Source organism: Cricetulus griseus, chromosome X (assembly GCF_003668045.3).
Source record: "Cricetulus griseus strain 17A/GY chromosome X, alternate assembly CriGri-PICRH-1.0, whole genome shotgun sequence".
Classification (NCBI taxonomy): Eukaryota; Metazoa; Chordata; class Mammalia; order Rodentia; family Cricetidae; genus Cricetulus; species Cricetulus griseus.
Genome location: NC_048604.1, coordinates 28,000,490 through 28,016,988, shown reverse-complemented (window position 1 = coordinate 28,016,988; position 16,499 = coordinate 28,000,490).

The following is a 16,499-nucleotide window of genomic DNA, read 5'->3' as shown; positions in this document are numbered from 1 at the left end:
TTTAAGAGAGATAGATGTTTGTTATTCTAAAGAAAACAACTCATAATAAAAATATTTGAACTTAACCCCAAGAATATTTCATTTTATGAAAGCAAATATCTGTGTGTGATTTCTCACAAGTGCCTTTTGTATATTTCAGTTTGTTTATTAATAGCTATTTTTAAGCTATAGTCATAGAGCCAGCTAGTGGCAACAGAGAGTTTATGGTCAACAAGGTCTAGAGTATCTATTTACTCTTTACAGCAAAACTTTCCAGATAGTTGCTTATGTGGTCTTTCACCAAAAGTTTCATGCTAATACAATATCATTTGCTGTGTAATTAATGAATGAATTATTTCTTAAATAATAAGCTATATTAATTTACAGTTACAATACTTATCTTTTTAAAGGATTTACCAAGTCCCATATATATCACTAAATTGCTTACATTCAGCCTATTATTTAATGTTCCATGAGAATGCACTAAGGATTTCATACTATGAACAAAGACATATATGAAGAATTAAAATTTAAAGAACATCTTCAGTATGTTCATAAGGCACACTAAAACACTCAATGGACATGTTTAGAGCCATAGAATTAGAGGTGGAGCTGCAACTCAAACAAAGATTTTAAAATTTTTATTGTGCTAAAATGTATAAAATATTTGATAAGTATTGAATACAGTGACATTAAATATACAATGGGTTACTGTCACCACTACTGCTTATAACCTAGAAATTAAACCAATTCCAGGAAAACTGTTATCAAATCATAATTTCTTTTCCTCCTACTCAGTCATTGATAATCTTTATTCTCTTTCTGTGCCTATGTGTTTGTCTGTTCTTAGTAACTCATATAAGTGGAAATAGAAGTACAAGGAGAGAACCAACTCTTAAGATTCGTGTTCTGACTTCCACATATATACCATGGCATGCTCATATTTCCCTTCATATCTATCACACATACACACAGTAAAGTATATATATATACATATATATATATGTATATATATATATATATACATATATATATATATATATAGGCTCCTATGGTACTATAAAATATGATTACAATAAATAATCAAATACAAGCACTTTAAAAAAATTTTATTTATTTATTATGTCTACAAACATTCTGCTTCCATGTATATCTGCACACCAGAAGAGGGCACCAGATCTCATAATGGATGGTTGTGAGCCACCATGTGGTTGCTGGGAATTGAACTCAGGACCTCTGGAAGAGCAGTCAGTGTTCTTAACCTACTTTTATGGCCAAGGAATATTTAATGGAACATATCAGTTTGTTTACTCATTACTCAATGAACACTGAGGTTGTTTCTACCCTTTTGCTAGTGAGTTATGAATATTGCTATACAGAATTTTTTCAAAGATTCTGCTTCTAATTCTTTTAGCTATGTACCTAGGAGTAAAATTGTAAGCCCATATGTTAATTCTGTTAAGCTGTGTGAGAAATTGTTTTTGATTGTGATTACATTTTGCATTACATTTATAAATCAGCAAAGAAGGTGTTACAAATTCCCTATATCCTCAACTATACTTATTTTCAGTTAGGGCCATCCCAAGAGCATAAAATTATATTTCAGTATGCCTTTATCTCCATTTTTCTTTTTCTATCTGTTTGTCCTTTCCTCCATCCCCTCCTCACTTTTTTCCTTCCTCTTTCGCTCTCTCCCTCCCCCAACCCCTCTCTCCCTTCCTTCTTTCCTTCTAGCTTTAAACTTTTAAATTAGTTTAATTCTTTTTAATGTATGAGTGGAGGTTAGAACATAACTGTCAGAAATCAGGTCTCTCCTTCCACCATGTGGATTTGGGGATTAAACTCAGATTGACAGGCTTGGCAGCAAGCACCTTTACCTGCTGAGCCATCTCACAGACGCTGATTTGTATTTTCCTGATGACTAATGATGTTGAGCATGTTTTCATATGCTCCCAACTATCTTTATACTTACTTTGAAGAAAATGCTTAAATCTTTTGCCTATTTTTGAACCAATGTTTTTATTGTGGATTTAAGAGTTCTATATATTCCAAATATTAATCATTACCAAAGATATCACTTACAAAAATTACTGCCATTCAGGAGATTGTTCTATAGATATTATACTTGAATGGACAGCAGTTTTTATTTACACATTTTCTGTTCTTGCTTAATATCAGGAAGTTGTTGCCTAACCCCCATGGAGATTTTCTGCATTGTTTTATTCAAAGGAACTTTATAGTTTTAATTCTTATGTTTAGGTCTTTGATCCATGTTGATATATATGTATATATGTATATATGTATATATGTATATGTATGCATATATGTATATGTATATGTATATGTATATATGTATATGTATGTATATATGTATATATGTATACATGTATATATTATATCTACATCATTTATCTCAGCTCATGTTAAGATTTTCACATGCACACAATCATTCATTTGATGGTTTTCTACAGTTTGCTTAAGTTTTGTTTTTCACTTTCCACTATTCTATTCTTTGTGTTCCTCAGATTATTTCACTAGTGTTATCTTCAACTTCACTGGTTCTGTGTTCAACTCATTCAAATGTACTTTGACCCCCTCCACATATAATGTATGTGTAAAGATTAATATTTTTCAAATCTACAATTTTTAATTCTGTTTTTTTAAAAAATGATAGTCTCATTTCATTGTTCATAACTTTGCTTTTTACATGACACCTGTGAGCTCTTTTATCATGTTTACTGATTATGTTTAAAGTCTTCATATAGTATATATATAACATCCAAGCTTCTTTTGGTATGCTTTCTTTTGATTGGTGTTACTATGTTGAAAGGACTATTCTTTCCTCTTCCTTTGTGTGTTTGATGAGTCTTTATTGTTCAAAACAGGTCATTTTAAACTTATAAAGTATCTCTGAAATCAAATTGCCTTACTTGGGGTTTTGAGATCTTTTTTTATTGTAGGAGGCATGCCAGGTATTTTTATGCCAGGAATTAGCCTGTTGTGAAAACTTAATTTTTTTTTCAGTTCTTTAAGGAACCTGCCAGTTTTTCATTTTTCCTTCAGTGTCAAGCACAGTGGTGCCTTTACAGTAAAACAAAGCAATTCATCACAAGGGTAACACCTCACAGTCTTCCAAAAATGGCTCAGCAAGCATGGGTTGAGATAGTAGTGGCTAGTTTCCATTATAGTGCCTCATCAATCAGAGTAGCAACTCACAATCAAAAGAGAAATCATCAATATTTAGAAATCAAGGGCCTTATAATCTATACATTCGCCAGGAGTCACTGTTTTCCCTGGGTTGGGGATGGGATGTTAGCAGCTGGTATCCAACTTCTAGCTAAAAATCAACTTACCAGCTAAAAATCAAAATTACCAGGAAGTTTTCCTTAGAAGCCAAAAGTGTTGAAATAGACTCCGGACTTCTAAAATTATAACTTTGGGCAGTTTCTTTCAGTCCAAATATCCAGTTGGACAGATGTGTTGCTTATCCTTCAATGCTGATAACTTTTCTGGGATTGCACTGCAAACTCAGAGTTGTTGAATGCTGGTGTTTAATCTCCATTGCTTTTCATTTTTAATATGTATTTATTTTTCTCACTCTATTTAGAATATGAAAGTAATAAATTATTATGAAAATATGGAATTATGCATATAGAAAGTAGCTTCTTTTTCCTAAAAATAAATATCTTAATATCCTGTTATTTTAAAAATAAAAATCAAATAGCACTACGGATATATCTCAGTTAAGGCTTCTTTCTTCCAATTTTTAGACAGCACTGGAAATCATGTTATGTTCAGTGTTAGCTATGACCAGAGACCCCAAAGTTTCTGTACATTCACAGACTCATGCAACCAGAACCACAATTGGTTTAGTCTCTTCTATGCTACTATGACAGACTTCCATAAACTAGGTAATTGATGAAATTGGGAAATCTATTTCTCATAATTACAGCGGCTGACAAGTCCAAGATCAAGTTTCTGACATCCGATGAGGGCTTTCTAGCTGTGATTCCCAAAGCCAAGAAAGACTGAACCAAACATTTTTATTTTTTATAATGACATTAATTCATTATAGCCTCATAAACTAAACACACTGTTAGGACCACCTCCCAACACTGTTGAAATGGAGATTAAGTTTGCAAAAAATATGAATTTTTCAGACATACCATGTGTTTTATAGCATTGTAATCATAACTCAAGGAAATCCCATAACCATAAACATTCACTACCCATTTTCCTTCAAATTCTACACCACAGTCTAAGATTAACTTGCTTTTCTTTTTCCTCCCCCAAGGCCTATTTTAATTATTATCTGAAAATGTAATGTTAGAATACATAGTCTGTCTTAGGGACCTCCTTGGTTATTAGCTTGTTTGGCAGTATGGATTGCAGGCTGGTAACCCTTACTCTATGTCTAAAATCCTCATATGAGTGAGTACATACCATGTTTGTCTTTTTGCGACTGGGTTACCTTGCAGAATGGGTTCTTCTAGATCCATCCATTTGCCTGCAAATTTCAAGATTCCATTGTTTTTTTCCGCTGAGTAGTACTCCATTGTGTAAATGCACCACATTTTCTCTATCCATTCTTTGGTTGAGGGGCATCTAAGCTGCTTCCAGTTTCTGGCTATTACAAATAGTGCTGCTATGAACATCATTGAGCATATGTCCTTGTTGTATGAATGTGCTTCTTTTGGGCATATGCCTAAGAGTGGAATTGCTCGATCTTGTGGTAGACTCATTCCCATTTTTTTGAGGAGTCGCCATACTGACATACATGGTCCCCTGGAGAAGGGGAGAGGTTCAAGATCTGCTGAGCAAATTGGGAGCACTGGAAGAGGGGGGAGGGAGCTAGGGGAATGAGAAGGGGAGAAGAAGAGTGATGCCGAGGGCATGAGGGAGCAGAGAGTTTGAGTCAGGGGAAGAATACATGATAACAAGAATGGAGATATCATAATAGAGGGAGACATTTTTGGTTTACAGAGAAATCAGGCACTAGGGAAAGGTCTGGAAATCTACAAAGATGACACCAGCTAACTATCTCAGCAACGGAGGAGAGGCTATCTTAAATGCCCTCCCCTGATTATGAGATTGATGACTGACTTACATGCCATCCTATAGCCTTCATCCAGCAGCTGGTGGAAGTAGAAGCAGACACCCATAACTAATCACCAAACTGAACTGGAACCCAGATACAGAGAAGGATCAGTGAAGAGCACAGAAGTCCAGACCAGGCCAGTGAAACCCACAGAAATAGCTGACCTGAACATCTGGGAACTCTTGCTTCCCAGTCTGATAGCTGGAATACTAGCATGGGACTGATCCAGACCCCAGGAACATGGGTTTCTGTGAGGAAACCTCAGAAATCTATGGGACCTCCTGTAGAAGCCCAGTATTTATCCCTAGCATAGGTGTGGACTTTGGGAGCTCATTCCTTATAGAGGAATACTCCCTGAGCCAAGACACACGGTGGTGGGCCTAGGCCCTATCCCAAAGGATACAATAGACACTGATGACACCCTATGGAAGGCCTCACCATCCAGGGGGAGCAGAAAAGATATGTGACAGACAGATAAGGTTTTAGTTGGGGGGGGGTAGGGGAGGACGGGTGGGAGAAGGGAACTGGGATTGCCATGTAAAACAATCCTGTTTCTAATTCAAATAAAAAAGTTGGGAAAAAAAGTATACATAGTCTGTTGTGAGCGGCTACTTTCATATAGAGTATTGGAATAGTCTTTTTTTTTTTTTTAATCTCACCATGACTTAAACTCTGCTTTTCCTTTTTTTCCAACTTTTTTATTTGAATTAGAAACAGGATTGTTTTAAATGGGTGGGCCTAGGCCTTATCCCAAAGGATATGAAAGACTCTGATGACACCCTATGGAATAGTCTTTCAAAGCTTCATTTATATAGTATTCATCAGTACCCCATTTCATAATTGAGACAGAATCTCAGTATGTAGGCCAGTCTAGCTTTTAGTTACTTCCCCTTCTGCCTGAGTCAGTGCTGGGATTACAAGCTCACACTCAATTTCTTTAATGGCTAAATAATAATACACCCTTTGTCCATCCACTCATCATCTGACAGACATTTGTGTCTTTCTACTTTAAAAATATATTATTTATTTTTAAAATTTTCAAATACATGTATAATGAATTTTGATCATATCTTCTCCCATTCCCTGGAGTCCTCTTTGAAAAAATAAGTTATTGAATACAATTGGTTCTGCTTGTATGTAAATGGGAGCCATCCACTGAGACCTGGGCAACCTAACATGGGACATACCCCCACAGAAAGGTGACTCTCTCCCCTCTGACAGCTATCAGCTACTAATAGCTCTTCAACTAGAGGTGCAGGTTTGTGAGTCCCTCCCCCATCCACACTGGAATTTTAGCTGTTTTGATTTTGTGCAGGGCCTTGTACAGATAACCACAGCTGCAATGTGTTCAGGAGTGTAACAGCCCTCTCATGTCCACAAGACACTGTTTTTCGGCAGTCCTTCACAACTTCTAGCTCTGATTATGTTTAAGGCCAGTCTTCCATGTTGTTCTTGCAGCCTTACTGGGAGGAAAGTCATATGGATTAGCTCATTTAGACTTGAGCACTCCATGGTAACTTGTTACCTATATTATCCATGGGTATATTATCCATGTTAACAACCATCCACAGTAAAATGAAGCTGAAGGCGGTTGAGGAAACAGTTTGATAATATGTTCATTTAGTGTGAGGGGTGGGAAACACATGGCAGGGCACATGTGTGGTCAGAGGACAACTTCTAGGAGTCATGTAGGGTTGAGGACTGAATTCAGGTCAGTTTTGGCTGCGAACAACCTTACCCAATGAGGCATTTCTTTAGCTCTTTGTGTGCATTTTGAACACTGTAGACATTTTAAACTTATGATGAAGTGCCTCAGTGGTTACCTCAGACCATACTTGCCCTTTATTGGGCAGAGAAAAAGCACCTTAAAGTGTGTTCCTCACAATATGGCAGCAGGTGCAACCACTGGAATTGAAAAACTAAATGTATCATTGAAACAAATTGAAGGTTGATGAATATTTTATAGAAATGTTTTCAGGTGCTGAAAGAAAACTGCCCGTGGTCCCTTTCTCATCCAGCATAATAAGGCAGAAAGAAAATATCCAAGGACTCACATAGCACTGTGAAAGTTTGTGAAGCTTAATTTAAAGCTTTATTTAAACCCTGAACTTGAAGTAAGCAGAAAGCCTCAAAAAGATAATCATCCAATACACCTCTAAATTCATAAAATTTTACTACACTTGGCCTCTAATACCTTTTTTTGCTTCTTGGAAAATCATGGCTCTTTCCTAGAAGAAATGTCTGTATTTCTGTTTAGAAAGCAGTGTATGTATATTCTTTTGATGACTTATGGAGAACTTTCTAAGATTCTGGGTACTAGCATCAAGCAGACCTTAAGCTCAGCCATATGAACAGAGTAATTAATCAGCAAGTTTTATTACCAGAAAACAATAGCCAAAAAAGGGGAACTAAATGACAGACTCGGAGAACACCTTAAAGAGATTGCATTATATTATGAATCATGCACATTTTATTTGTGCTTACGAGCCATGATTTTCCTAACATCTCCATGCAATGTGTCATTTATCCCATTCCATCTTTTCATTCTACCCCACTCCACCCTACCTCAGCTTACTTCACCCTGCCATAGCTACAAGACACAATCTCACAACAGACTTCCTGGTCCCCTGGCTATGATAGTCTTTCCATGTCCAAAGAGTTAAATGTATTATAGATATGTAGGTAATAGGTTGTTTCCATTTCCTAGATATTGTGAGTAGAAGCAGCAATGAACATGACTGAGCATGTATCTATACAGTAGGATTCAAGTCCTTTGGGAATATGTCAAGGAGTGGTATAGCTGGGTCATAGAATAAATTCAGTTTTAGTTCTTTAAGAATTCTCCCCATTTACTTCCCGTGTGGTTGGACCATTTTGCAACCCTACCCATAGTGATTGAGAGTTCCTGTATCCCCATATCCTCTTCATCATCTGTTGTTGGTTGTTTTGTTAATCTTTGCCATTCTGCTGTGGTAAGATGAAATCCCTCCAGCTTTGTTATTATTTTCTCAGGATTGATTTTGCTATCTGGGGGTCCCCTGTGGTTTCCATATAAAGTTTAGGTTAGTTTTTTCTATTTCTTTGAAGAATGAGATGGCAATTTTAATTGGTATTACATTGAATGTATAAATGGCTTATTGTAGAATGTTCATTTTCACAATGTTAATTCTACTAATTCATGAGCATGGAAGTCTTTCCATTTTCTACTGTATTTTCGACCTCTTTCTTTAGAAGTTTGAATTTACTTTTTGGTTTTCCCAGACAGGGTTTCTCTGTATTGCTTTGGATCCTGTCCTGGAACTCACTCTGAAGAACGGGCTAGCTTCAAACTCACAGAGATCCACCTGCCTCTGCCTCCCGGGTGCTGGGATTAAAGGGTAGAAGTTTAAATTTTTAATTGCATAGATCTTTCACTTTGTAGGTTAGGTTTATGCCTAGATATGTTTTTTTTTAGGTGAATGGGAGTGTCCATGATGTCTTTCTATAGATGTTTGTTGGTGGTGCATAGAAAAGCTGTCAATTTTTGCAAGCTGATTTTGTATCCTGCCATGTTGCTGAATTTATTTTTCATGTCTATAAGTTTTCTGGTAGAAATTTTGGGATCTTTTATGTTTAATAACAGATCACCTGAAAATAGCGATAGTTTGACTTTTTATTTTCCTCTTGGTATCCCTCTAAATTCTTCCTCTTGTTTTATTGCTCCAGCTTGTGCCTCCAGCACAATACTGAAAAGTAGAACAGATAGTGGGTAAACTTGTCCCATTTTTGGCTTCAATGGAATTGTATCAAGTTTTTCTCCATTGTGTATTGTGTATGGGTTTATCATACATAGCTTTTATTATGTTTCAGTATATCCCCCCTAGTCTTACTCCCTCGAGGACTTTTATTGTGAAGAAGCATTGTATTTTGTCAAAGGGCTTTTCTGCACCTACCGAGATGATCACGTGATTTTTTTCATTCATTTATATATTTAGTTCATTTGGGATTGTTCCTTCTGTTTCTATTTTTTAAATGGGTTAAGAAGGATTGGCTGTATACATTCTTTGAAAGTTTGGTAGAATTCTGCTGTGAATCTATCTGTCCCTGGAATTTTTTTTTAAGCTGGAAGGTTTTTTATTACTTCTTCAATCTCAATTGTTATGAGTCTGTGTAAGTTGTTGAACTATTCTTGGTTTAATTTTGGTGCTTTGGCTTAATCTTTAAATTCACCCGTTTCATTTAGGTTTTTCAATTCAGAAACTAGATTTTAAAATACCATATAGTAGTCTGAATTTCTTTGGTATCTGCTGTAATTCACTGTTCATTGTGATTCTGTTAATTTGGGTCCTTTTGTTCTTTCTTTTGGTTTGTTGGGCCAGTTGTCTTTCCATTTTGTTCAGCTTACTCTAAGAATCAGCTGTTAGTTTTGCTAATTATTTGTGTTTTTATTTATATTGGTATATTACACATTACAACATACTGTACATAATATACAATGTATCATGTATTTATATTATAGTATATAATATATTACAAATTTTTATTATATTTTTATTTACATTTCATTAATTTGCTCTGATTGTTATGGATTTGGTTTGCTCTTGTTTTTCCAAAAATTTGAATTGTATCATTAAGATATGTATTTGTGCACTTTCTGAGTTTTTAATGTCGATATTTAGATCTACACATTTCCCTTGTCTCTGAGTTTTTGTTGTGTTGTATTTTCCTTTCCTTTTCTTTTTTTTTTTTTTCAAAGATTTTGTTTATTAAGTATACAGTCTTCTGCCTGCATGTGCCCTGCAGGCCAGAAGAGGGCAACAGATCTCATTCAAGGTGGTTGAGAGCCATCATGTGGTTGCCAGAAATTGAACACAGGACCTCTGGAAGAGTAGTCAGTGCTCTTAACCTCTGAGCCATCTCTCCAGCCCCCTCCTTTTCTTTTAATTCTAGTGATTTTCTTGATTTCTCCTTTGATCTGTTCAGTAATGAGGATTTCTTTTATCTCCATGACTTTGTGCATTTTCTATAGATGAATTTGCTGTCATGATTTAATAAAACTTAAAATTGACAGCAAAAAGTTATTCCAATCTTTCTGAACTTATAAAGATTTGTTTTGAGTCTCAGGATGTGTCCTATTTTAGAGAATCTTCTAGATGTTGCTTATTAGAATGTATATACCTTTTTAGTGCTTGTTTGGCTGGAATATACTATAGGGTAATTTGATATATGTTGTCATTGAATTCTAATATTTCTAAGCTTTATTTTTTGAGATGTTCTATCTACTGGAAAAAGTGGAATATTGAAATCACCTTCTACTGGGGTTTGATATCTGTATCTTTCATTCCAGTAATACACATTTTATTAAATTAGGTGCAATATATTTTGGTGCATATGTTTACAATAGTGATGCCTTCTTGGTTAGCTATTTACTTGATTATGATTAAATGCCCTTCTTTATCTCTTCTGATTAGTTTTAGTTTAAGATCTATTTTGTCAATTTATTAAAACAGCAATGCCTGCTTGCTTCCTGGCACCATTTGATTGGACTATTCTGTCACTTTAAGATGATACCTATCTTTAAAGGTAAGATGTGTTTCTTCTTGATCCATTTGCCCACCTTGTGTCTTTTGATTTGAGAAAGAAGGTCATTAATATTTTAAATTTATTATTGAGAGATTGTGTTGGTTCTAGTCATTTTCGCTGTTGATGGTAGTTTTCTCATTGGTACAGTGTATTTTAGTAATTATAGCTTTTTATTTGTTTCCATAGGCTCTTGACTACATACATTTTTCTCTTTAGGATGAAATATTACTTCCTATATTTTCTTTACATTTGGTCTATTAGATATAATTTTATGTGTTTGTATCATAGAAAGTTTTCCTTTCTCTTTCAAGTATGGTACATAGTTTTGTTGTGTATATTAGTCTAAGACCAGGCTAAAGAGTCAGGATAACCCTCACTCCCACTCTTTGGGGTGCTTGTTCTTTTAAATTCAGTGTTATAGGGTCCACCAACATAGTTCTCATTGGGAAACTTTTCTATAAAACTTTTGGATATTAGGGGAGAATTATTGCCTTGATCTATCATAGTATTTTCACTTTTTCAGTTTGATCTGGGTATGTCTTGGGGTTGAGATGGATGTGGTGAGGCAGAGTACCAGTAGACTAATACACTTTGACTCTCAAAGAGGATGTGCAGGATCTGGGTTGGTGGAGAGTTTACATGTGGTATGAGAGGGTCCCCTAGGTTGGGTCCAGGTAGGTGAATCCTGTGGGCAGACTAGATATTGGAGATATCATAGATAGGGGTGACCAAGTTATGTCAGGGAACTGGATGTGAGACCTAGGCTAGATCTGGGGTATAGAGGAAAGTATATGAAAGGGGATGAATCTGGTGAACTCTCATGGCTAGACCCTTGAGAAGCATCTTCTTAACTAAGTTTTATTAATTATTTGATAATTTCATACAATGTATTTTGAGCATATTTATCCCCTTACCCAATTCCTGTGCATCCACCTTCATGTCCTCTTTTATTTATAAACCCATCAAAACAACTTTGAGATACCATCTTACTCCTGTCAGAATGGCTAAAATCAGAAACACCAACGACAGTTTATGCTGGAGAGGATGTGGAGAAAGGGGAACACTCCTCCACTGCTGGTGGGAGTGCCAACTTGTACAGCCACTTAGGAAATCAGTATGGCGATTCCTCAGGAAAATGGAAATTACTCCAGCAATTCCACTCTTAGGCATATACCCAAAAGAAGCACATTTATACAATAAGGATATATGTTCAACCATGTTCATAGCAGCATTATTTGTAATAGCCAGAACCTGGAAGCAACCTAGATGCCCCTCAACTGAAGAATGAATAGAGAAAATATGGTACATTTACACAATGGAGTAACTACTTAGCAGAAAGAAAAAAACAATGGAATCTTGAAATTTGCAGGCAAATGCATGGAACTAGAAGAAACCATTCTGAGCGAGGTAACCCAGTCACAAAAAGGCAAACTCACTCATATATTGGTTTTAAACATAGAGCAAAAGACTACCAGCCTACAATCCACACTGCCAGAGAAGCTAGGAAACAGGAGGATCTTAAGAGAGACATACATGGTCCCCTGGAGAAAGGGAAAGAGACAAGATCTCCAGAGCTAATTGGGAGCATGGGGGGAGGGGAGCAGGAGTGAGGAAAAAGAGAAGGGGAGGGGGGTGAGGAGGACAAGAGAGGGCAGGAAATTGAATCAGGGGAAGAACAGAGGAGAACAAGATAAGAGATACCATAATAGAGGGAGCCATTATAGGTTTAGAGAAATCTGGCACTAGGGAAATGTCCAGAAATCTACAAGGTTGACCCCAACTAAGAATCTAAACAATAGGGAGAAGCTAGCTTAAACGCCCTCCCCTGATAATGAGATTGATGACTGGCTTACATGCCACCCGATAGCTGGTGGAAGTAGAAGCAGACACCCACAACTAATCACCGAACTGAACTGGAATCCAGATGCAGAGAAGAACCAGTGAAGAGCAAAGAGGTCCAGACCAGGCTGGTGAAACCCACAGAAACAGCTGACCTAAACAAAGTGGAGCTCATGGACCCGCATACTGATAGCTGGGAAATCAGCATGGGACTGTTCCAGACCCCCTGAATGAGGATGTCAGTTTGGAGGTCTGGTTAATCAATAAAGCCTCCAGTAGTGGATCAGTATTTATCCCTAGTACATGAATGGACTTTGGAAGCCTAGTCCACATGGAGGGATACTCTCTCAACCTAGGCACATGGGGGAGGGTCTAGGCCCTGCTCCAAATGATGACAGACTTTGATGATTCCCCCATGGAAGGCCTCACCCTTCCCAGGGAGCAGAAAGGTGATGGGATAGCCTGTTGGTGGAGGAGGAGAGGAGGGAGTGGGACCTGGGATTGACATGTAAAGCAAGCTTGTTGCTAATTTAAATAAAAAAGAAATCTCTTCATGGACTTTACTTTCTTTGAGGCAATAGTTAGCCACTGGGCAAGAAAATGCTCTTCTAGAAGAACTTTGGGTGACTCTCCAGGCCACTGACATCCCTTGTCATTAGATAACATTTTACTCTTCTGGAGTCTTTCATGTAGTTGAAGAAGACTAGATAGTTATAATTATAGTTTTCCTTAGTTATAATAAGTTAGACTCACAAAGACAGGATAGATGATAGAGTATTTAATTTTGTCAAATACAAATAGACTAAATATTACAACTATAATTCTTACTTTATACCTGTTTTGTTATATGCAATTTTACAATATTAAAATTAAAACCTATCTGTTTAATTATACAGAAAGGTGGAGATGATGTGGGATGCCATTCTGTATGATGTGAATATGTTTTATTACCATTGGTTAATAAAGAAGTTGATTTGTCCAATAATTAGGCAGAATAGATTCAGATGGGAAATCCAAGCAAAGATACAGGGAAAAAGAAGGTGGAATCAGGGAGATGCCAGCACCTTCCAGAGAAGCAAGATGTGAGCTAACACCATGGCCATGTGGCAATTTATAAAATAATAGAAATGGGTTAATTTGAGTTGTAAGAGCTAGTTAATAATAAGCCTGAGCTAATACGCCAAGCAGTTTGTAATTCATATTAAGCCTCAGAGTGTTTATTTTATAAGCAGCTGCAGGGACTGGTGGGCAGGCAGGAGACAAACTGGTCCAGGAAGACTGGACAAGACAGACTAATGTATCTGGCGACAGACCTAGGTCTTCTGCATACAACTTCTGTTAGTAACTTGGCCTTAGTGTGAGACTCCTAACAGTGAGAGTAGAGGCTGTCTCCGCATGTGTTGCCTGCTTTTGGGACCCTTTCCTCCTACCAGATTGCCTCATCCAGCCTTAATAGAAGAGGAGGTGCCGAATTCGGCTCAGTGTATATCTGTGGATGTCTGTCTCTGCTTCCTTCAGCCACTGGGTGAGGGCTCTAGGAATTTAGTTGAAGAGAGGGAGGAATAAAGAACGAAGGGGTCTGTACCAGGTTGGAGAAACCCACAGGAACAGTTGACCTGAACAAGGGAGAGCACATGGACCCCAGATGCTGTCTGGGAGGCCAGTACAAGACTGATCCAGACCCCTGAACATGGATGTCAATAAGGAGGCCTCTGCACTCCAGGGAGCCTCTGGTAGTGGATTAGTATTTTTCCCTGGTGTAAGAAGGGACTTTGAGAGCCCATCCCACGTGAAAGGTTACACTCTGGCCCTGGACACATGGGGAAGGGCCCAGGACCAGCACAGGAAGATTTGGTGGACTTTGCAGAGCCCCCGTTGAGGGCCCTACCCTGCCTGGGGAGTGGTGGGTGGATGGGGTGGGGGGTAGGCTGGGGGTGGGGGAGGAAGGTTGGGGGTGAGGGGAGGGAGAGGGAGAAAGGACTTGAAATAAGCTTGTTCCCTAACTAGAACTAATAAAAAAAAAAGAAGAGGAGGAGGTGCCTAGTCTCATTGTAACTTGATATACCATTTCTGTCTGATATCAATGGGAAGCCCACCTATATCTGAATAGAAACAATGGTGTAGGAATGACTGGGGGGAGAGGAAGAAGGAGGGGGGGATTGTGAAGGGAGGAGGGAAACTTTGACTGAGATGTAAAAACAAAACCAAAAAAAAAAAAACAAACCCAACAAAGTGATAAAACCCTTAAAGAAAACTGTCTCTTCCTCTTAGTAGCTATCAGTTGCTAATAACTCCTCAGATAGAGGTTGAACTTTGTGCCCTCCTTTCCCCTCCATGCTGGGATTTTGTCTGGCTTGAGGTTGTGCAAAATTTTGAAATGCTATTACAATTGTTGTGAGTTCACAAGTGCATTTAACCTGCTATATCTGAAGATATTGTCTTTTTTCTGAATTTCAAGCAGTTGTGGTTCTCTTTGTTAACTGCCATCTATTACAAGGAGAAACATGACTAAAGAGGGCTGAGAGATAAATTAATTTTGGGGTGTAGCAATAAGTCATTAGGAGTTATTTTAATATACTGGAGGATGACTGCATTTTGAATAGAGGCAGTATTCTCTCTGAACACATAATATTTTCTTCCGAATTTCAATCATAAAAATTTTATCATATTTTTGTAGTTATAGTACAAATACAGATAATTTTCCAATTACAAATGGATTCATTTAACAATGTATTTTATGTAGTTTGATTTTGTGGTTGCATCTAAAATTTTGTGATCCTCTAGGTTGATACAATATTTGAACTTCTATAGGAAAGCAGGGTATAAGAGTGATCTGCGTTAGTGAACTTGCTAGTCCTCTGCTATAGTCTCTGCAAATACTCTAAATCACTGTATGTTTCTCATGTATCTAAATGCCACAGCCAGTCCTTGACTCTCAGTTTATGTCAATGCATGAAGGTTATTCAGATATGTGTGCCCCAGCAGGTAATGGAATGTCAATCTCAGCAGATGCCAATTAGAAATTCCTAAGCCAGCAGAGCTCAAAGCTATCCAGGCTTGCATAATATGAAATTGTAATCAGTTGGCTGAATCTACTCAGTTCAAGAGTCATAAATTTTGTTTGAACTGCTTTCTCAGAACCAAAGGGCTACTTCAGGAAAGGAAAGGGAGAAACTTCTTCCAAGACCAGAGAGTAATAATGCTACTTTGAAGCTGTCAGCTATATGATCCAAGATGATAATAGTAATGAATTTAAGTTGAGTATCCTTAAAATGATTGTTAATTAGAACTGTCTTTATGAATAACAAAAGTTGGGAAAATGGGGAAAAATAAACTCTTGGCCCCTATATGTCTCATTTAGGGTTAATTTGGTGTTCATATTTCCATAATTTTGGTTACATATTGGATAGTTATGGTGTTGGTGCTTTGGGGAACTCAGTTACTTTGTAAATAGTATGAGAAGGGTAAACACTACAATAGTATTAGTCATGGCTGCCTGTGCATAGAGGTTGTTGTAATTGGTATTGTATTTAGTGATGTACTTTTGAAAGCATGCTTAAGAGTTCTTAGGAATTGTGACACCTAGAAGACTTCTAGAATATGTTGAGTGCATCTTGGTTCCTTGTTTTCAAAGGAGCCTAGGTTATCTTTTTCTCTGATACATAACTAGAGATACACCAGTATGGGAGCTAAGAACTTGGCTTTAAGTTTCATCTCTGTCATACCTTAGTACAAGTTAAACATATTTTCTTTGATTCTGAGTTTCCTTACTGAAAGATGAGAGAATTTACAATATGTCTTCTTGAATCTTAGTTTGCATAAGAACCATAAAAAAGAATTTCCAAAAATGCAAAATTTGTTCCTATCCCCTGTTTCCTTACCCTTTGGTTCAGTAAGGTTAAACGAGGTTCAAAAACTTCATATACAGAATTATGTGTGAAGAATATACTATGGTTGATGGTCATTCCTGGAGAAGTTGGAGTAGATAATTTCCAAGATCTTTCGAAGCAATAAACTTTTC